We start from the raw sequence: 23,778 nt of genomic DNA, 5'->3' as shown, positions 1-23,778 counted from the left end.
GAACAGATGGCTTCACTGGGGAATTCTATTCAACACTTACAGAAGCATTAACATACATTATCTCAAAATCTTCCAAAAAAACTAAAGAAGAGGGAATGCTTCCTAATTCATTCTATAAGGCCAGCATTACCCTGATACCCAGGCAGACAACGAGATGGCAGAATATATGAAGAACTCTCACAACTCAAAAAAAAACCCCAAACCACTCAATTCAAAGATGGGCAAAAGACTTGAATAGACATTTCTCCAAGAAGATACAAACAGCAATAAGCACATGAAAGATGCTCAGCATCATTTGTCATAAGGAAAATGCAAAATCAAAACCACAATGAGATACCACTTCACACTCACTAAGATGGTTATATATTTTTTCTTTTTTTTAAACACAGGAATTCACAAGTGTTAATGAGAATGTAGAGAAATTGGAACGCTAGTGCATTGCTGGTGGGAATGTAAAATGGTACAACTGCTATAGAGAATAGTTTGGCAATTCCTCAAAAAATTAAATATACAATTATCATATAGCCCAGCAATTCCACTTCCAGGTATATATATACCCAAAAGAATTGAAAACAAGAACTCAGATACTCATACACCAATGCTCATAGCAGTATTATTCACAATAGCTAAAAGGTGGAATCAACCCAAGAGTCCATCAACAGATGAATGGATAAGCGAAATGTGGTATATACATATAATGGAACATTCAGACATAAAAAGGAATAAAATTCTGATACATGCTACAATGTGGATGAACCTTGAAAACATGTTCATAGGCTGGGCAACAGAGTGAGATCCCCAACTCCACACACAAAAAATTTAAAAATTTGCCAGGTGTGGTGGTGCACATCAGTGGTCCCAGCTGCTAGGGAGGCTGTGGTGGGAAGATCACTTGAGCCTGGGAAGTTGAGGCTGCAGTGCACTACTACACTTCAGCCTGGGCGACAGTGTAAGTAAGACACTGTCTCAAAGAAAAACAAACAAAAAAAACCCCAAGCTTGGCTGGGCGTGGTGGCTCACGCCTGTAACCCCAGCACTTTGGGAGACCGAGGCGGGTGGATCACGAGGTCATGAGTTTGAGACCAGCCTGACCAAACATGGTGAAATCTCATCTCTACTAAAGATACAAAAATTAGCCAGGTGTGGTGGTGCACGCCTATAATCCCAGCTACTCAGGAGGCTGAGACAGGAGAATCGCTTGAACCCAGGAGGCGGAGGGTGCAGTGAGCAGAGATCGCACCACTGCACTCCAGCTTGGGTGACAGAGAGAGACTCCGTCTCACAAAACAAAACAAAAACCCCAAGCAAACAAAAAAGAAAACATTATGTTCAGTGAAATAAGCCACAAAAGGACAAATATATGATTCCACTTATATGAAGTATCCGGAATAGACAAATTCATAGAGAAAGAACATAGAATAAAGGTTACCAGAAGCTGGGGGAAGGATAGAATGGGGAGTTATTGCTTAATAGGTACAGAGTTTCTGTTTGGGATGATGCAAAAGTTCTGGAAATAGTGGTGATATTTACACAATGCTGTGTACAACATTAAGTACACTGTGAATGTACTTAATGCCACTGAACTGCACACTTAAAATGACAAAAATAGTAAAAATTTTATGTTTATTTTACTAAAATGAAAAAAAAGCCAACTTTTTTTATTCTAAGAGAAAAGCTTGAGAAGAGGCTCAATTACCAATCCTACATTGGTAGCAAACGGAAATGATGTCTAAAGAACTGCAGGCTGACTTTCACCACTGACTGGTAGAAATAAACCAGTATTTCTCAAGAGGAACAGCTACAGGAAATCATATCAAAACCTGTTAGGTAATTATGTAGCTTATTGATAAAAAGGCTCTATACTTTAGTAACATGAGCTGTAGAAAAATATAAAAGAAATCAAATGGATCTGCCTTTGAAGGGCTTAGATATCAGATCTATCAGGGCTCACAATATTACTAAGGCTTCTGGGAAGTAATGAAGGAAGCTTTTCAGGGATCCTATGACAAGGTTTCTCAAGTTAGAAACAGAGATGATCTTTGCTGGCAGAGCCCAGGTGAATGCCCCTTAAGTGGTAACAGTGGTGGTGGTCATAAGGCAAATACAGGGTAAATGAGTCTACTCTGATCCCAAGTACAGTTGATGTGAGGCCTAAAGTGGTCTGACAGTCATCAGTGGGAACAACTGACTACAGTAGGTCCCACAGGGCTACAATAATTTGAGGACTAATATATTTAAAACCAACAGAAAGAAATACAATTCCCTGACAGAGGAATTAGGGAGAAGGAAACCAGTGCAACACAGGGACATTGCCCAGAAGTAAATTATATAAATTGTAGTAATTATTGTCAATGCTACTATTAACTTTGTAGCACACCCAAACCACCGGTAGAATTCCTTGCCAATCTAATCAAGGCTAGCCTTTCCCATAGGTACTTAGCTAAACTTATGTTACTCAAGATGCCAAGTCAACACCTTCTAATAGATTTCCAGATACTTAGTCTATGTCTTTCACAGCTACTTGCTACCATTTCTTGATTCTAGGGAGTCCAAAGAAGTTTACAGGGGTGTATGTAAAAAAACAGAATCATGAATTAAGACCCAGCTAGAGGATCTTCAAGAGCATATAAACGATTTGAATTAAAGTTATGCTCCATTATTTGAGAACACAGTGGAAATTAATGATTAAGAGTCATTATTAGCATTCATGTGTGCCAGATTAAATATGTAATTTACATATATGTCTCTCCTCATATATCAATCAACTCCGTAAGTCATACATTTTCTAGAAGATGAAATTCTGGCTCTGATTTTTTTTCCTTTTTTTTTTTTTTTGAGATGGAGTCTCGCTCTGTTGCCCAGGCTGAAATGCAGTGGCACGATCTCAGCTCACTGCTACCTCTGCCTCCCGGGTTCAAGCAATTATCCTGCCTCAGCCTCCCCAGTAGCTGGGATTACAGGCACATGCCACCAATGCCCAGCTAATTTTTGTATTTTCAGTAGAGACGGGGTTTCACTATGTTGGCCAGGCTGGCCTCAAACTCCTGACCTCAAGTGATCCGCTCGCCTTGGCTTCCCAAAGTGCTAGGATTACAGACATGAGCCACTGCGCCCTGCCCAGGGATTTAAGTAATTTGCTCACAGTCACACAACCAGTAATGGTACAGCCAAAACTTTAACTGTGTGACTCTTAAGCCCATATACTTTCTAATTTTCCACTCTATTACTAGAGTTGAAGGAAATGGAAGCATTATGTTGACCCAAGGGCATTTCGCAACTTTAAGCCCAGGCAATGCAAGGCTCCTTAAAGTGCTAACAACTTAAACACATTTCAGAGTGAAAGCAAGACTGTGGAACGGGAGCAAGTACAGTATAAGGGCACAACATTAATTAGTCATGAATCTGTAATAACCTGAACATGGAAAGAGCTTTTTTTTTTTTTTCCCTGAGACGGAGTTTCACTCTTGTTGCCAGGCTGGAGTGCAATGGTGCGATCTTGGCTCACTGCAACCTCTGCCTCCTGGGTTCAAGCAATTCTCCTGCCTCAGCCTCCCGAGTAGCTGGGATTACAAGCATGTGCCACCACGCCCGACTAATTTTGTATTTTTAGTAGAGACAGGGTTTCTCCATGTTGGTCAGGCTGGTCTCAAACTCCCGACCTCAGGTGAGCTGCCCGCCTCAGCCTCCCAAAGTGTTGGGATTACAGGCGTGAGCCACTGCGCCCAGCTGGAAATAGCTTTTTATGAGTATAGTCTGGAATGTATACACCTTCCCCTAAAAAGCTATTTTAGTAGCCATTTAAATTTATATCTCAAAAATTCAATGGAACAAAAGCAAATTATAAAACTTTCTATAACTGAGACATGCAGAATTTCTACAGGGTATTTGGGATAGAAGGTAAATAGTTAACAGCAAAGGGAAAGAAGATCTAGAAGCCTGGGAAGACCTACTTGAAATAAGAGACCGACCCTCTGTTTGGGTCTCTAAAAATTGAATATGCTGAATCTATAATATACTTCACAACTGCTCCCCATTCTGCCTCATTAACCTTTGTTTTCTAGTAATACAAGTGCAAGAATATTTATAAAAAATACTATGCTTGGACAATTAAGTCAATATTTTCTAACAGTGAACTGATTAATTTGAAGTTTACAGTTAAAAAATAAAAACCTTAAATTAAGGTTATGTGATATCTCATTTTAAGTGGAAGAAACCAGAGCATTTGAGCGAGTCAGCTATTCACACAAAAAGACTGTGAATTATGTTGATTACTTGTCAATGAGAAAAAAGGAAAAGACTGCTTTGTTTATAATTCCTCACTTTTTTAGAGAAATACGTCAATGTAGCTCAAAGAATGTTTCTTTTTAAAAATTTACTATTGTTAGTAGACACACGTTAGTAGACCTGCTACGTTGCCCAGGCTGGCCTCAAACTCTTGGTTCAAGCAATCCTTCCACCTCGGCCTCCCAAAGTGCTGGGATTACAGGCATGAGCAACCACGCCTGGCCTAAAAGAATGTTTCATTTTTAACTGTTTTGAGAGCCTTTATGGACTACAGAACCAAACCTTATTATTTCTCCAACTGGCATTTGACCTATTATAAGTCTAAATATCACAAGATAATAATCACTAGATTCTTACTGAAGACTAAATCCATTATTAAAAGATATATATAATACAAGTAAGTCTCTTTTTTTCTTTTTGAGACAGGGTCTCTGTTGCCCAGGCTGGAGTGCAGTGGTGTGATCTTGGTTCACTGCCATTTCCGCCTCCCAGTCTCAAGCAATCCTCTAACTTCAGCCTCCTAAGTAGCTGGGACTACAGGCGAATACCACCATCTCCAGCTAATTTTTTTTTTTTTTTTTGTAGAGCTGGGTTTTTGCCATGTTGCTCGGGCTTGTTTTGAACTCCTGGCCTCAAACAATCCTCCTGCCTCAGTCTCTCCAAGTGCTGGGATTACAGGCATGAGCCACTGTGCCCAGCCACAAAAATCTTTAGAAAGAAAATTCTAGACACAAAATCCATGGATTAAACCCTACATATTTCTAATTAGTTTCCAAATATCTAGATATTATTAATATGCTGCTTAACCTCCTTAGTATTCAAAAGTATCTTATTAAAGCCTTATTAATTAGTGTGGCTGCAGAATCAACCAAATTAATTAAAACTACCAAAAACTTTAAAATTCTAAGTAGTATATTCAAATAAATAGGTATTCAGTTGTTTGTGGGCTCAGCTTTATGCTGGCCAGCATACTGGCACAAACATGTAAGACAGTCTTGCCTCCTTACAGCAAGGTTAACATTTTAAGATCAGAGACAACAACACATTAAATATGAAAAGCCACCACAGATTTGACAAGTGACCTTTTGTTTCAACATAGTAACAGTATTTTCAAACTAACTGGCCTCAATGTGAAAAGTGCATAGGAAAAGGCTTCTTGTCTTTCCTCTATTTTGAGCCATCCTGAACAATGAAAACGATTGTAATAACAACCGAATGACGAAGCAGAAAACAAATAAAAGCCTGAGTTCCTGACAACTTTGTGGACCTATCATACCAGCCCTACGCTACACACTTCTGGACTCATTTTACACAAGACAAAAACTTCTATTTTGTTTATGCCATTAAACACTTTTCCATGATATGCATCCAAGGCAAATCCCGCTGATAAGGAAAGGCAATCTACTATTAGGTGTGCTAGATATTTACTAAACACTGATCATTTATAAACATTTGTGCATGTTAAATTCACTTCATGAATCACAGAAACTGAATAAGGTTTTTAAATTTGAAAGTTACTGGCAATATAGATTTCAAGTTATATTTGTTTCAGAAAATTGAAAATCTGAAGAGAAAGAGCAGTATGAGGGAGCCCTGTAGTGATAGAAATGTTCTGTATTATAACTACATCAATGTCAATATTCTGGTTGTGATACTGTATTATAATTTTGCAAGATAACATCATGGGGGAAACTATTTTTTTCTTTTTTTTTTTTGAGACAGAGTCTCCCTCAGTTACCCAGGCTGGAGTTCAGTGGCGAAATCTCGGCTCACTGCAACCTCCTCCGTCTCCCAGGTTTAAGTGATTCTCCTGTCTCAGCCTCCCAAGTAGCTGGAATTACAGGCACCCACCACCACGCCCGGCTAATTTTTGTATTTTTAGTAGAGACGGGGTTTCACCATGTTGACCAGGCTGGTCTTGAACTCCTGACCTCAGGTGATCCACCCACCTCAGCCTCCCAAAGTGCTGGGATTACAGGCATGAGCCACCATTCCTGGCTGGGAAACAATTATTTTACAACTACATGTGAAACTACAGTAGTCGCAAAAAAGGCTTAATTTTAAAATACTAACGATAAACATTAACAAAATATTAACTCCTATTAAAAGTATTCATTCCATGAGAGAAATAAATACGCGATGAAAGTAATAAATACTACACGAAGCTACAGTAATGATGACACTGTAGTATTGGTGAAAGGATTGCCAAATAGATCAATGGACGAGAATAAAGTCCAGAAATAGGCTATAATTCAATTTATATTTTATTCTGGAAAAGGCAAAATTTTGAGGACAGAAAACAGATCAGTAGTTTGTCAAAGGCTAGAAGGTGAAGCAAGGGTTAACTACAAAGGGGCAGAAATGAATTTTGTGGAGGTTCATAGAAATGCTGTATGTCCTGACTGTGGTGAGTTACACGACTGTGTCAAATTTCATAACTTGGCTGGGCGCGGTGGCACACGCCTGTAATCCCAGCACTCTGGGAGGCTGAGGCAGGTGGATTGCTTGAGCTCAGGAGTTCAAGACCAGCAACATGGTGAAACTCTATGTCTACAAAAAATACAGAATTTAGCTGACGTGGTAGTGTGCGCCTGTAGTCCCAGTTACTTAGGAGGCCGAGGCAAGAGGATGGCTTTAGCCCAGAAGGCGAAGGTTGAAGTGAGCTGAGATCTTATCACTGCACTCCAGCCTGGGTGACTAAGCCAGAACTTATCTTTAAAAAAAAAAAAAAAAAAAAAGTAGGCCAGGCGTGGTGGCTCACACCTGTAATCCCAGCACTTTGGGAGGCCGAGGCGGATGGATTATGAGGTCAGGAGATCTAGACCATCCTGGCTAACACAGTGAAACCCCATCCCTTCTAAAAATACAAAAAATTAGCTGGGCGTGATGGTGGGTGCCTAGTCCCAGCTACTCGGGAGGCTGAAGCAGAACGGCGTGAACCTGGGAGGCAGAGCTTGCAGTGAGCCGAGATCGTGCCACTGCACTCCAGTCTGGGCGACAGAGCAAGCCTCCATTTCAAAAAAAAAAAAAAAAAAAAAAAGGAAAAATTAACATTTCCTAGTTTTAAAATTAATTTTTTAAAAAAGAAAAGAACAATTAAGAAAAAATTTTTTTAAGTCAGAACTCTACCAAAAAGGGCGAATTTTAGCTTAGGCAAATTCTATAAATATGATTTTTAAAATAAGAATGAAACTAATACATTTAGCAAAGTTTTATTAGTTTAAACTACTTAGAATAAAAGCTTACCTGAATACAAGTTTTTATTTGATTTAAATTATTCTTTAACTTAAAAACAATTACTGCTTTTCTAAAAACCTGGCTAACTGAGGTAGGTCTACTTGTTAGATCTCATTGAAGTATAGATTGGTCCTGCCTATACTTATTAGAAGAAAAGCCAGAGAGTTTTGTGTAATGCAAAAAATATGTAAAGGGAGTCCTAAAAGTTTGTCTCCATCTCAACCATAAGCATATAAAAATCAATCTTAAAAATCCCTGTTTTTTCGGAAAGAAGCATTATACTGGTGTTTTCTCTCTTACAACCTGAGTTAGTCAAATCAAAGTCAGGTGATTTACATACATCAAAATGAAGTACATAAAAACAACTGAAAGAACTTACAATGAAATTATTACATGCATACTACCTAAGATGATAAAATTAGGCTGGGTGAGGTGGCTCACACCTGTTATCCCAGCACTTTGGGAGGCCGAGGCGGGTGGATCACCTGAGGTCAGAAATTCAAGACTAGCCTGACCAACATGGTGAAATCTCGTTTCTACTAAAAATACAAAAATTAGCCTGGCATGATGGGGGGCCCCTGTAATCCCAGCTACTCAGGAGGCTGAGGCTGGAGAATCGCTTGAACCCAGGAGGTGGAGGTTGTAGTAAGCCAAGATTGCACCACTGCACTCCAGCCTGGGCGACAGAGTGAGATTCTGTCTCCCAAAAAAAAAAAAAAAAAAACTTATTACTCCCTTCTCAAATTCTTTCTTCTCGCTGGTATTTTCTAGCTAGACCACCTACTTGTAGACCCCTTTTAGGGAGCTCAAACATAATAACCTATTTTTTGTTGTTGTTTAACCATCCTTAGGGTACATTTATAACAACAAAATCAACATTTTTTTTTTGAGATGGAGTTTCGCTCTTGTTGCCCAGGATGGAGTGCAATGACGCAATCTTGGCTCACTGCAACCTCTGCCTCCCGAGTTCAAGCAATTCTCCTGCCTCAGCCTCCCAAATAGGTGAGATTATAGACACGCGCCATTAAGCCCTGCTAATTTTGTGTTTTCAGTAGAGATGGGGTTTCACCATGATGGTCAGGATGGTCTCAAACCCCTCAAAATCAATATTGTTAACTGACTCACTGACTGGAAGGAGATGAAGGAAATTGCAAGCGTTATCTTTGGATAGAAAACTAAAATGTAAATATCAGCCCATTCTGATCGCCAATCATAGCAAATTATTAATGCAGGGCTAAATTATTTGGCACTACAGTGCCCTTGATTCATTCTATTTGAATATTAGTGACATAATCACTAGCCAAATAAGACTTACCTACCTTTTCTTTTTTTGGAGACAGTCTAGCTTTGTCGCCCAGGCTGGAGTGCAATGGCACAATCCTGGCTCTCTTGCAACCTCCGCCTCCTGGGTTCAAGTGATTCCCACCTCAGCCTCTCAAGTAGCTGGGATTACAGGCATGCACCAACACGCCCAGCTAATTTTCGTATTTTTAGTAGAGACAGGGTTTCACCATGTTGGCCAGGCTGGTCTCAAACTCCTGACCTCAACACACCTGCCTCGGCCTTGCAAAGTGCTGGGATTACAGGTGGTGAGCCACCGCGCCCAACCTTATTTATGTTTCCTTAATGCATTTACCTTATTCAGTCCTATATTAGTTATTCATATGCATTTCACTTATCCTTGCCTTGCAAACTCTATCCCTACTACAAATATAAACACCAATATAATGTCTGAGAACAATTAAGTACTAATTATTTACTCATATTTAATTATCCTGTTGCATCTAGCACCATGGTTTTCAGAAGATACTTGTGACTGAAATAAAAAAAAATATGATTCAAGACTCCATCCTATCCAGTTTTATTTAAAAAAATTTTTTATATTTTTTAACTTTTTAATTGTTTATCTGGCATGCAAAGTTTTATTTTGTTTATAGCTCCAATAAATATCTAAAATTATCCTTTTGTGTTTATCTCCCTTGCACTAGAATCTAAGTCACAAGTCTTTGTCTTATTCATAGCCCTTTTACCAATGCCTACAACAGCAGCCAGCACACAATACTTACTGAATGGATTATATAAAATTTGCCTGTGTGTACTTTAAAGTACTAACTCAGAATACTGCCTACTACCTTCAAAGAAAAAAAATGGCACAAACAATTGCATTTTTCATCCCTGGAAATTCAAATCAAAAGACAGAACGACAACAAATAAATGAAATATTTGTTTCCCCCATGCTTGCTGTCACCTTTTGTTGCCACTAGATAGCATTCTTTCATCTGCTAGCAAAATACTGGAAAAGAAAAAAGCTTAAACATCGCAGAGTACGCAAGTAAAATAATGAAGATAACCCTTGATTAGTACAATGGTTAAGAATTTAAGCAGCAGGGCAACCCATTTATTGAAGAATTTTTCTCTTTGCTTCAATGATCAGATTAAGATGCTGACTTTCAAATCCTCAACAATGTAACCTGAATCATTAAGAGTGAATGATCAAAAGCTTAAGACCATGCTTTGACAAAAATTGTAAAATAGTCAAGTAAAGTGAAAAGTAAATCACAAGTGTTCAATAAATGCATTTAACTATAGTATCTTTTAATCCTGCTTAACTGCTATCCTTTAGTATGTTGTCATACGCACTTATTCCTCCCAAACAGAAGCACAGAACAGGGCTCTGGTTCTGATACTGCCTGTGCTTGAAAACGTCATCACTCATGACCTTGGGCAAATTTTAATTAATTAACCTCTGTGTATGGGCTCTTCAAACTGTAAAATGACCAAATGAGCAACTATCACATGGCTATCCTGGGAATTAATAGTACATGTATGCTCTCCCAAGGCACTAGGGCTCATTCACATTTGAGGGGTGCCCACTCACTGAATTTATGGGAAAAAAAAAAGGGTATATGTCAAAAACCTGGAATAGTTCCTGCACATGGTCGGCTCTCAAAAGTTTACTAGTATTGTCTTCATCTCCCTAAAATGACATACAGCAAGTTTCAAGAACAGTGACTATAATGTAAGAAAACTAGGGACTGGCTAAAAAAAAAAGATGAGTCATCACAGCTGGCAAATTCTTCACTTGTCTGACAAATATAAGAAGGATCTAACATTTACTGAGTTCTTTAGGTGCTAGGCACTGTGGCAGACTGTTGCAGTTACTGAACTGAATCACACCTTTCTGGTCCCTTCCCACATTAACTCTGGATTTACTCATGTGACTTCCTTTGGCCAATGTAACACTAACAAACATACAGCACGCTGAGGCTTGTACCTTTCTTGCACTTTGGGGCTTGCTGTCTCTTGCTGCTGGGTTCTACCATCTTGTGAACAAGTTAGGTCTAGTCTCCTGTAGAGTAACAGGTCACATGGAAGTGGACTTTAGCTACCTCAGTCTGAGGCCCCAAACATGTAAGGCTATCCTAGATTCTAGGACCTAGACAATCTAGTCCTAGCCAGGTCAGCCCAGACTCTAAGAACATTCCAGCCAACCACAGAATTGTAAGGTAATGTTTACTGATTTAGGCCACTAACTTTTAGGGGTGGTTTGTTATACAGCAAAGGTAACTATTACAGCCACCATATAAACATAGACATTTTTTTTTTCCAGTTTTACAGATCAGGAAAGAAGATTCCCAAAACTAGCTTAGTTTGGCCCCAAAGACTCTTCCTACTATATCAAGCCATCTTTGCATGCCACACTCTGAGGTTTTAGGCTCTGGTGGTTTTATCCTACAACCCTTATTTAACCCTTTCCTTTGCACCAGGAGACAGTATACCATGGTCCATGGCCAAATCCAACTCATCACCTTTGCAAGCTAAGAATGGTTTAAACACTTATTACCTGAAAAAGAAACCAAGAGAACAATAGCTATAAAAATATAAAATACTTAGGAATAAATTTAACCAAAGAGGTGAAAGACTTGTACACTGAAAACTATTAAAACACTGATGAAAGAAATTGAAGACACAAATGGAAACATATTCTGTGTTCATGAATTCGAAGAGTTAATATTGTTAAAATGTCCATCTTACCCAAAACAACTTACAGATTCAATGCAATCCCTATCAAAATTCCAACATTGGCTGGGCACAGTGGCTCAAGCCTGTAATCCCAGCACTTTGGGAGGCTGAGACAGGAGGATCACGTGAGCCCAGGAGTTTGAGACCAGCCTGGGCAACATAGAGAGACCCTGTTTCTACAAAAAAAAAATTAAAAATTAGCCAGGTGTGGTGGCATGAGCCTACAGTCCCAGCTACTCGGGAGGATAACCTGAGCCCAGAAGTTCGAGGTTACAGAGAGCTACTACACTCTAGCCTGGGCAACAGTGTGACCTTCTCTCCACAAAAAAAAAAAAAAAAAAAAAAAAAAAAAAACCAACATTATTTTTCATAAAAATAGAAAAATAATCCTAAAATTAATATGGTTAAAACATTTTTAAATGGTTCAAAATAAAAATCAGAAGACTATTTTGTGATATGTAAAATAACATGCAACAAATTTTAGTGTTCCTTAATAAAATATTTTTGGAATACAGCCATATTCATTCATTTATCTATTATATATGACTACTTTTGCATTATAATAGCAGAGTTGGATAGCTGTGACAAAGACCATATGGACCACAAAGCCTATGATATTTACTATTTGAACTTTTGTGTTTTTAAAATGTGCCAACTCCTGCTTGGAATTATTTACAGCATATGTTTTTAATTTTAAAAGATTTTGCTCAGCCTTTAGTGATGAGTAGTTTTGTATTTTTCCATACTTTTACTACTCTTTTCATTTTATTTAAAATTATTTTACACGTGTTATTTCTCTTAATTCTTCTTTAACTTTTTTTTTTTTTGGAGGGGAAGAGGGGCTTTCCAGCAAAAACTGGAAAGCCTGATAGACAATTCTAAAAGAGCTGTAACACTTCTCTCCTTTAACTTTTATCTTTGGATGACCTCTGAATTTGTCTAAGAAAGACAACCCCAATTTTAAAACTAATTCAGATGCATAGGTCAAATGAATTCCACTTGCATTCAATAAATACTACAAGCCTCCCAGGGAGCATGGAAAACAAATGATAGTTTTACCTTGTCCTCAAAATTATTTCAAGTTTATCTATGAGAAAAGTTTTTCATTAAAAAGTGTGATCTTGGCCGGGTGCAGTGGCTCACACCTGTAATCCCAGCACTTTGGGAGGCTGAGGTGGGCGGATCACGAGGTCAAGAGATCGAGACCACCCTGGCTAACATGGTGAAACACCGTCTCTACTAAAAATACAAAAATTAGCTGCATATGGTGGCGTGTAACCCAGGAGACGGGGATTGCAGTGAGCCGAGATCGTGCCACTGCACTCCAGCCTGGCGACAGAGCAAGACTCTGTCTCAAAAAAAAAAAAAAAAAAAGAAAAGAAAACTGATCTTATATGGCCCAACAAGAATGGATTATGATGGAGGCAGAAAAAGATGTAGGAGAGATGTTTTATCCAGAAAAGCCTCTAATTCCTCAGATCTGAAACTTAAATAACCATGTCAATATGAAATCCCCAATGGGGATTTAAGGTCAGAAGTAGCTATACAGTCTCACCTCTTTTGTGTGATGAGTCTATTATAATATTTGCCTGCCACTGATAACTAAGAACTTCAGAACCACTACTATTCTACTTCACCACCCTGCTGCTAATCAATTCAGAAAGACACAAAATAAAGCCAACACTGAATATTCTTTCACATTAGAAAGGAGGTGAACCTCAATTTACTTGCCACTCTCCCATTTTTATCATCTTTCTTACCATAAATAAGATCTCTACAGTAATGACCGTAAGTCCTGGTGGAGACTCAGCTGACTGCATGTGGCATCAGTGTAAAGAATAAAGAAACTGCCATAAAAACTAACCACTCTCACCCTCAGCATTTACCAAAGACTTTCTTATGAGGCATTAGACAGATGCTCCTAATAGCCACTACAATTTGGAAGCCCTTAGAACACCGAAGAAATTTGTATGGTGAGTCTAAACTTCATTGAACTATTTTGTGAAGCATAAAGCAGTTGAGTCCATGCAGAAACATTTACAACATAGCTTTATATGCTATTTGAATTAAATGTTTAGAAACAGATTCATTTTCTATTTTCATTTGTTTTTGTGACTATGTATGAATTTTTAGCATACAAAAAAAGGGCTTCCCAGAAATGACTTCCCAATTTATACTATTATGCATAAGGGTTCTAAATGTTAACTGTTCAACTTGCAATGACAATCCAGGAGCCAATTAGGTTGGATGGTCTCTGGTACATACAGCAAACCCAATGATATATACCTAAAAAAGATAGTTCTACTCTAACTTAGATTCCAGAGAAAGAACAGTTATCCCTACCTGTGTAACAAACCTGCACATCCTGCACATGTACCTCAGAACTTAAAAAAATAAATTTAAAAATAATTTTTAAAAAAGAACAGTTATTCCAAATAACCCTTTTTTAAGAAATTAAAAATTGTATCATCAGCCAGGCATGGTGGCTCACACCTGTAATCCCAGCACTTTGGGAGGCCGAGGTGGGTGGATCACCTGAGGTCAGGAGTTCAAGACCAGCCTGGCCAACATGGTGAAACCCCATCTCTATTAAAAATACAAAAATTGGCTGGAGACGGTGGCGCATGCCTATAACCCCAGCTATTCGGGAGGCTGAGGCACGAGAATGGCTTGAACCCAGGAGGTAGAGGTTTGCAGTGAGCCGATATCCAGACTGGGTGACAGAGCGAAACTAGTCTTAAAAAAAAAAAAAAAATTGTATCAACATATTAGGGTCATCAGGGTTTACTGAAAACAATGCCTAGATGTTGCTTAGGACTTTTTTGTCCTGGAACTAGCAATTTTGATCTTACAGATTCAGTAGTATATACAGAAGGAGCAGGATTGAGAAGAAAAAAAAAAAAAAAAAAAAGGCAGTGTAAGCTGACCAAATGAAAGCTTTCTTTCTGAAAAAGAACTACAATAAATTTAATGTGTTGCTAAAAATCTATACTATCTTTGAGCCTAAATAAGAAGTCCCCCTCCTGTAATCCTTTCTGCTAATCTATATTTTTTTCTTCATATTTCTACTCAACTCTTTCTCAAAAACTTCTACTTGATTAATCCCACATGTACCCAATCACTGGCATCCAAGCATGCATATTTAAATCAAAATAACTGTATTTGTTTCTTGCTTGAATCTTTTATGTTCATCTTACCACATCAATATATTTAGCAGCTCTCTTTTGTCCTGAACATTAATGCATTTTATGATTCATTAACTGCATTTAGGCTAGCAATATAAAAGAATCCAAAGATAAAAAGTCAATTTTCTCATTTTTAATTCTAATATATCCTGAGTACTTAATACTTTGTATCATAGGTTTTTGTGCAAATTTTCTCACTCTTTTTTGAGATAGCATCCGGCTCTGTCACCCAGGCTGGAGTGCAGTGGCACAATCTTGGCTCACTGCAACCTCTGCTTCCTGGGCTCTAGCAGTCTTCCCACCTCAGTCTCCCAGGTACCTGGCACTACAGGCACACACTACCAAGCCCAGCTAATTTTTGTATTGTTTTTATAGAGGCGGGGTTTTGCCATGTTGCTCAGGCTGGTCTTGAACTCCTGAGCTCAAGACATCCACGCACCTTGGCCTCCCAAAGTGCTAGGATTACAGGCATAAGCCACTGCACCCAGCTAATTTTCTTTTACTTCATCTAAATTGCTTAAAGCATTCTACCAATGCAACATAGAAAGTCCACAGGGAATATACTTTAATGGCTGAATAGTTAAGAGCTCTAATTGGTTTATTACCACTTGATGCCTAAATTGATATCAGCTTATAAGATTAAAAATAACTAAGGCCAGGTGTGGTGGCTCATGCCTGTAATCCCAGCACCTTGGGAGGCCAAGGCAGGAGGACCACCTGAGGTCAGGAGTTCGAGACCAGCCTGACCAACGTGGTGAATCCTGGTCTCTACTAAAACAAAAATAAGCCAGGCATGGTGGCGGGTGCCTGTAATCCCAGCTACTTAGGAGGCGGAGGCAGGAGAATCACTTGAACCCAGGAGGCGGAGTTGCAGTGAGCCGAAATCGCGCCACTCCAGCCTGGGCAACAGAGCGGGACTCTGTCTCAAAAAATAATAATTATATAATATTAATTTTACAAGGCAGTTCTAAAAACAACACTGAACCATAGTCTCATGCTCACTTCGGCAGCACATATATTGAACAATAATCTCTTATGTTTCTTGACTTGATACCATTTTATAAATTTTAAATCCAAATACTATGGGGATAATATTTGGGGAAACCTAGCTATAAATGAAACTCTGGTGCAAATCCAATTCGGCCATTTTACTGATTTAACCTATAATAGGGAAAAGGTCTGTTAGTCAAAGCTGAAAGAAAAGGCAGCTTATTATCTTCAAAGAGAGAACTCACACCAGGCTAGCTAGGCTTTATCCGTCCTCAGAAAAAGGCAATATTACAAGTAAGCTTTTTAGGAACAGTTTAACTAGTTCATGTAAAACCAATCAGAAACAGCACATGTGGCTAGGTGTGGTGGTTCACACTTATAATCTCGGCACTTCAGGAGGCTGAGGCAGATTGCACGAGGCCAGTTGAACACTAGCCTGAGAAACATAGGGAGACTCTCTATAAAATATTTTTAAAATTAGCCAGGTGTGGTGGCACATGCCTATAGTTCCAGCTACTCAGGAGGCTGAAGCAGAAGGATTGCTTGAGCCTAGAAGTTCAAAGCTGCAGCGAGCTATGATCGCTGCATTCCAGACTAGGTGATAGAGTAAGACTGTCTCTCAAAAGAGAGGAAAAAGAAAAGAAAAAGGCACACATCTGTGTGTTCTGATATGAGAAGACATCCAAACCATTACTAAGTGAAAAAGCTGCTTGCTAATTTTTTAAGTTAGTATAATACAGAAAAAACGGTCGAGAAATATGCACTAAATTTCTGATAATGGTTATCTCTGAATGGAGTATTTGGAAAATGAACTCCAGGCTTTCATCTTTTGCATTTTTCTCTGATACATGAATCTTTTACCTTAACAGAAAAAAAAAAACAGATTTTTAAAAATTTATAAACTTTACTTCTGATAAGTGGAGCAAATCACATTTGAAAGTTCTGGGTCACTCATTATGATTATGAGGACTGAAATGAAAACATCTAACCCACTGCCTAGCAAACAGGAAAAGCTCAATAAATGTTAGTGTACTTCCAGTTCTGCAATGTCTTCCAATGCAACCAAGTTTTATACCGACCCGCCAGTATAGTTTTTTAACTGCTGCTTATTCCAGCTTCTCCTTTGCTGTTAGGTCCCACTTCTTGCTGCTGTCAGTATACCCACCTTTAGAAGTACCTTCTACCACATATTGCTTCAAATCTGCCACAAACTCTTTCAGCTCCCAGAACATCTTAACTGTGCAACTTATTCTCTTTTATAGTAACTTATTCTCTTTCAGTTATTCATAAACCTTTATTAGCTCCTTCAAACTTTGGGTGTCTACACAGAAAGACTTGTATTCATTTTTGTATCCCCCATCAGAGCCCTACTGTGGCAGTCACTCAAATATCTGCATGCACAAATAGACATAAGCTATCCCTGTGACTAAAAAAAAAAAAAGGTCAGGCCGGGCATAGTGGCTCATGCCTGTAATCCCAGCATTTTGGGAGGCCGAGGCAGGCAGATTGCTTGAGCCCAGGAGTTTGAGACCAGCCTGGGCAACATGGCGATACCCCATCTCTACAAAAGATACAAAAATTATCCAGGTGTGGTGGAAGGGGCCTGTGGTCCCAGCTACTTGGGAGGCTGAGATGGGAGAATTGCCTGAGCCCAGGAAATGGAAATTGCAGTGACCTGAGATCCCACCACTGCACTCCAGCCTGGGCAACAGGGCAAGACCCTGTCTCAAAAACAAATGAACAAACAAAAAGTTCAAAGAGGATCCCAAAATAACTTGGGACAGTTTAACACTAATGTTTTAATTTTAATATAGGACTTAGGTCAATAGGCTCTTGAATAGTTTTTATAGTCTAGTCAGAGGTAAAGCACATAGATGAACACTGTGGCAGTTACTTTCCTACCCAGTTTTAGATTTTCAGCTTACTTTTATGTCTAAAGTTGTATTCCAAAGAATTTGAACTATTAAGTAGTCTGTACACTAGCTAAATAGAAGATTATGTACTACAATATTACAGAGGTTCCTTAAGGGTAGTGCTGACTCTCCAAGTAGTCAAAATTTTACAATCTCTGCCACTTCTCTGTAGCAAGTATCTTTTCTCTCGCACACACTCAACTTTCTCCCAAATGGAATTAGTACGTATTCCATAGCCATTACTGTGGTTGCAAAATGCAGACTTTCACAGACCCTGAAGATATCTACGTTTTGACAGACACGTAGATTCCTTCCAGACCTAAAGAACGGTAGGTAGAACTGGTGAAGTAGAAGAGGTTAAAGGTGGAAATTACGCAGAAAAACAGCTACCTATCCACAAATTAACCATTTTGAATATCTACTTCAAAGACTACATCAACATGCCAATTCTTATTTAAAAAGAGATGCTCGTAAAAAGGTCTGAAAATGGCTAGGTACAGTGGCTCATGCCTGTAAATCCCAGCACCTTGAGAGGCCGAGGCTGGTAGATCACTTGAGACCAGGAGTTCAAGACCATCCTGGCCAACATGGCGAAACCCCATCTCTACTAAAAATATAAAAATTAGCCGGGCATGGTTGCAGGCGCCTGTAGTCCCAGCTACTCAGGAGGCTGAGGCACAATAATCGCTTAAACCCAGGACATGGAGGTTGCAGTGAGCTGTGATTACACCACTGCACTCTACCCTGGGCAACAGAATGGGACCCTAGCTCAAAAAAAAAAAAAAAAAATCTGAAAATGGGTTGCCCAAAGCCCACTTTAATTTTAAAAATTACCAAATTTATGATTATATTTTGACTCAATTTTTCAGATTCTCTGAAACTCTAATTCTATCTTTGGACTGAATAATGACTACACAATGAGTCCAAAATGTTTCTTTGTTGTATGATTTCCACATCTTTTTTCCTGATTTAATTTTCCAGTTCCAGGAGAGGAGACAGAAGATGGGTGAATCATCCAAGTATTTGAGTTCCAGTTCACCGTCCTTCCAACGTTTCATTAAACAATGATTGTGTTTGCTCAAAAAAAAAAAAACAAAAAACAAAACAATGAGAACAAGGCACAGTGGCTCATGCCTGTAGTCCAAGCTACTCAGGAGGCTAAGGTGGGAGGGAGGATCCCTTGAGCCCAAGAGGCCATCTGGGCAACATAGTGAAATAAAAAAAAAAAAAAAAAAAAAAAAAAAGGAAATAATACTTAGATGCCCTAAAATCTGTTTGCATGGCACTCTTAGAAACCACATAGGCCGGGCGCAGTGGTTCACACCTGTAATCCCAGCACTTTGGGAGGCTGAGGCGGGCGGATCACGAGGTCAGGAGATTGAGATCATCCTTGCTAACACGGTGAAACCCCGTCTCTACTAAAAATACAAAAAATTAGCTGGGTGTGGTGGTGGGTGCCTGTAGTCCCAGCTACTCAGGAAGCTGGGGCAGAAGAATGGCGTGAACCCAGGAGGCGGAGGTTGCAGTGAGCTGAGATCGCACGACTGCACTCCAGCCTGGGCGACAGAGTGAAACTACGTCTCAAATAATAATAATAATAATAATATAATAATACCAAGTGTTAAGTTTAGCCTAATGCTGCTTCCTTATATATTTTAAGTTCAGCCTAAAGGTTTCTCTGTACATGGTTAACTATAATCTAACTGGGTGTATAAACAAACTATAACCTACCTTGTAACAAGTAGCTAAGTCTTAGCCAATCACAGCAGCCATACTTCAACCACTCACAGGCAGCAAACTGTTCAAACCGTGTTCAAATAAGGCAAACAACAAGCTGCAACCAATCTGGCTATTTCCGTACCTCACTTCCATTTTCTGTATGTCTCTTTCCTTTTTCTGTTCATAAATCTTCTTCAACCACACGGCAGCACCAGAGTCACTCTGAACCTATTTCTGGTTTAAGCGCTGCCTGATTTGCTAATTGTTTTTTGATCAATTAAGCTCTGTTAAATTTAATTTGTCTTAAGTTTTTAACACAAGTGAAGAATGCATGGATGTTTATTGTATTTTTATTCTTTATTTCTTAATTATTTGTTACATATATTTAAAATATCTGGAGCCAGGCATGGTGGCTCACATCTGTTATCTCAACATTTTAGAAAATCAAGGCTAGCAGATTGCTTGAGCCCAGGAGTTCGAGACCAGCCTGGGCAACATGGTGAAACCCTGTCTCTACAAAATACAGAAAAATAAAAAGGTAGCTGGGCATGGTGGCACACATCTGTGGTCCCAGCTACTCAGGAGGCTAAGGTGGGAGGATCACCCAAGCCCAGGAGGTCGAGGCTGCAGTGAGCTGTGATCATGACGCCACTGCACTTCAGCCTTAGTGAGAAGAGTGAGAAACTATCTCAAAAAATAAATAAATAAATAAATAAATATGTAAAGGCCTTTTTACCGTTATTGCACACTTAAGAAAAAGAACAAAAAATGGAACAGAAACATACTTGTAGCAGTATAACAAAGAGCTTAATATGCCTAGTATTTAATATAAATCTCCCACAAACATACTGATAACAAGCCAAAAGAAAAATGAGCAAAGGATTGGAACAAGCAAGCTAAACACTGAGATATCATCCAATCTGGCAAAGGTTAAAAGACTTATTTAGTGTTAGTTGAGTGTGGGAAACCTAGGCCTAGCCTTAATGCCACACTGAACTTGAATACTCTTGAGTTACCTTATTCATAACTTTAATATTTAGCAAGTCTGCATGTTTGTCTCTCTCTTAACTGAACTCAAGAGCATCTTTTTTTTTTTTTTTTTTTTTGAGACCAGATCTTACTGTCACCCAGGCTGCAGCACAGTGGCGCAATCATAGCTCACTGCAGCCTAGAATTCCTGGGCTCAAGTGATCCTCCTGCTTCAGCCTCCTGAGTAGCTAGGACTACAGGCACATGCCACCATGCCTGGCTTTTTATTTTTTTATTTTTGTAGAGACAGGGTCTCACCATGTTGCCTAGGCTGCTTAGAGCATCTTAATTATTTCCAAAACCCCAATATACCCAGCCCAGTATCTAGCCTGTAAGAAGCAATTATGAGGCCGGATGTGGTGGCTCATACCTGTAATCGCAGCACTTTGAGAGGCTGAGATGGGTGGATCACCTGAGGTCAGGAGCTCAAGACCAGCTGGTCAACATAGTGAAACCCCATCTCTACTAAAAATGCAAAAATTAGCTGGGTGTGGTGGTGGGCACCTGTAATCCCAGCTACTCGGGAGGCTGAGGCAGGAGAATCGCCTGAACTCGGGAGGCAGAGGTTGCAGTGAGCCAAGATTGCGCCATTGCACTCTAGCCTGGGGCAATGAGAACGAAACTCGGTCTCAAAAAAAAAAAAAAAAGTCACTTATGAGTAACACAAACATATCCATGAAACACAAAATCAGAGCAATCAGAAAATAACAGGGCCTGATTTGAGTGCAAAGATGGCTAAACTGATACATTACTTTCTGAGGCTTCCGCATCTTTTTTCTTCTTTTTTTTTTGAGACAGAGTCTCGCTGTGTCACCCAGGCTGGAGTGCAGTGGCGCAATCTCGGCTCACTGCAAGCTCCGCCTCCCAGGTTCACATCATTCTCCTGCCTCAGCCTCCTGAGTAGCTGGGACTACAGGTACCCGCCACTACACCTGGCTAACTTTTTGTATTTTTGGTAGAGACAGGTTTCACCATGTTAGCCAGGATGGTCTCGATCTCCTGACCTCATGATCTGCCGCCTTGGCCTCCTAAAGTGCTGGGATTACAGGCCTGAGCCACAGTGTGCCCAGTCTTTTCTTCATTTTAGAGATAGGGTCTCGCTGTGTCACCCTAGCTGGAGTGTAGTTGGCATGATCATGTAGTCGGCTCACTGTAACCTTGCATTCCTGGGCTCAACTGATCCTTCTGCCCAAGTATAGGCATGAGCTAAGCTTCTCCATCTTACCATCCACTAAAGGCAAAAAATTGAGATCATCCATGATTTCATCATCCATTTCTCCTTTCCCACACATTCCCCTGCCCAAACCAGCATTTATCCAATCCATGAATAAATTGTGTTAGTTCTCCACCCAAAATATCCTGAATCCATCCAATTCTCTCCATTTGTACTGCTGCCATCTGATTCAAAGTTCTTATCTGCACTAGAAAGCCTGTTGTAGTAGCCTCCAAACTGGTTCCAGGATTTCCATGCTTGACCTGCTTTCGATCATTTCATCAAACAGCAGCCAGAGCAATATTTTAAATTATTTCCACTTCAGGCCTTTCCCTCTGTCTAGAGAGTTCTTGACACGTTTGGTTCCTTCTCCTTCATTCTGTTCTCAGAGTTAATGTCACTTCCTCCGCAGCAACATTCTCTGACCACCCTAGCTCAAGTCCCAACCACTTCCTCCCCTCACTCTCTACCATACCACTGCCTTCAAAGCGCTTCTATTTGAAATTTGTTTTGCATTATTTATATTTCAACAAATACCTGCTCTGCTCACATACTATGTGCCATTTTAAGTGCTAGCAATACAGCGAAAATTCCTGAGCTCATGGAGCTTACATTCTGGTGGAGGAAACCACCAACAAACAAAATAAAGAAAGAAAATACGTTATAGTGCCAAGGTGAACAAAAAACAAAGCATGGAAGAGAAATAAAAAATGTTGAGGCGAGGACTAAACTGTATTCTCAAAAATGGTTAAGATGACTAATTTTATGTTGTGTATCTTCCCACAATTAAAAAAAAAATTTTTTTTTTGAGACAGACCCTCGCTTTGTTGCCCAGACTGGAGTGCAGTGGCATGATCTCGGTTCACCGCAACTTCCACCTCCTGGGTTCAAGCAATTCCGCCTCAGCCTCCTGAGTAGCTGGAATTACAGGCGCATGCCTGTAATTGACTACTGACTACTCCCTTCTCAATAGTGCTCACAGCAAGTTACAGAGAAGACAAAACACCCAGCTAATTTTTGTATTTTTTGTAGAGATGGGGTTTTGCCATGTTGACTAGGCTGGTCTCGAACTCCTGACCTCAAGTGATCCACCTGCCTCAGCCTCCCAAAGTGCTGAGATTACAGGCTTGAGCCACCACACCTGGCCCACAATTTAAAAAATTTTTTATCAAAAATGTTTTAAAAGTTGGGGCGAGGGTGGGGAGGCAAAAAATAAATAAATTTTAAAATAAAATAAAATAATTAAAAGTTGGGGCAAGAAAATGCTAAATTTCAAATAGCACAGAAGGCTTCAATGAAAGTGATATGGAGGAAGACATGAAGAAGTAAAAGAACTCACCATGTTGATATCTGGGGAAACAAATTCCAGGCAAAGAGAAGAGTAACGCAAAGGCCCTGAGCAGGGATCATGCCTGGCATATTTGAGAAGCAGCAAGTATGTCTGGCTTTGTGAGTCGGGGAGCCATTAATCCATAGCACCTAAATCAGTGTCTGGTATAAAAAAGGAACTCAAATATATGACTACTGTATAGCACCAAGACTGGTATAGGTACATCTCTTTAAAAGGTAAATTATGTTGTTATTTCACACTTCAGAGGACAGTGTGGTTGATTTATAAGATCCACAGAAAAGGCCAGGTGCAGTGGCTCACATCTATAACCCTAGCATTTTGGGAAGCTGAGGTGGGATTATTGTTTGAGCTCAGGAGTTTGAGAGCAGCCTGAGCAACATAGCCAGACCTCACCTATACTAAAAGTTAAAAAAATAAATAAATCAGCCAGGTGTGGTGGCACATGCCTACAGTCCCAGCTACTCAGGAGGCTGAGGCGGGATGACTGCTTGAGCCTGAGAGATTGAGGCTGCAGTGAGTTCTGATTGTACCACTGCACTCCAGTCTGGGCGACAGAGCCAGACCTTGTCAAAAAAAAAAAAAAAAAAAACAAAATCCACAGAAAAACAACAGCATAACTTAATTTTAAAAGGGAAAGAGGTTTTCAGTTATTCCTAAATACTTTTCCTGATGATTTTCTGCTATTGGTTGAAAAAATTTAATTACTTAGCTTAAAAACTTACTAGATTATCCACTGGTATCTTGAGACCCCTTTTCTACTTAACTCTTAACTGAGCCTCCTTTAAATCATGATTTTCCTATAATTCATCATCCCCAATTAATCTCCTTTTTCAT

General features: G+C 39.5%; 1 protein-coding gene and 1 non-coding gene across 12 annotated transcripts in view; both read right to left on the bottom strand.

Moving 5' to 3' along the window:
* The window catches only part of BAZ1A (bromodomain adjacent to zinc finger domain 1A), a 120,160-nt gene that overhangs the window by 79,927 nt on the left and 16,455 nt on the right, over window positions 1-23,778 (bottom strand). The window lies entirely within an intron of this gene.
* Window positions 12,382-12,442, bottom strand: LOC129490864 (U7 small nuclear RNA). The gene has a single exon (XR_008660347.1). It is a non-coding gene; the product is annotated as a U7 small nuclear RNA (small nuclear RNA).

The sequence above is a fragment of the Symphalangus syndactylus genome, chromosome 9 (genome assembly GCF_028878055.3).
Source record: "Symphalangus syndactylus isolate Jambi chromosome 9, NHGRI_mSymSyn1-v2.1_pri, whole genome shotgun sequence".
Lineage (NCBI taxonomy): Eukaryota > Metazoa > Chordata > Mammalia > Primates > Hylobatidae > Symphalangus > Symphalangus syndactylus.
The sequence above is the reverse complement of the archived record's forward strand: the minus strand, read 5'-3'. Positions and strand labels throughout refer to the sequence as shown.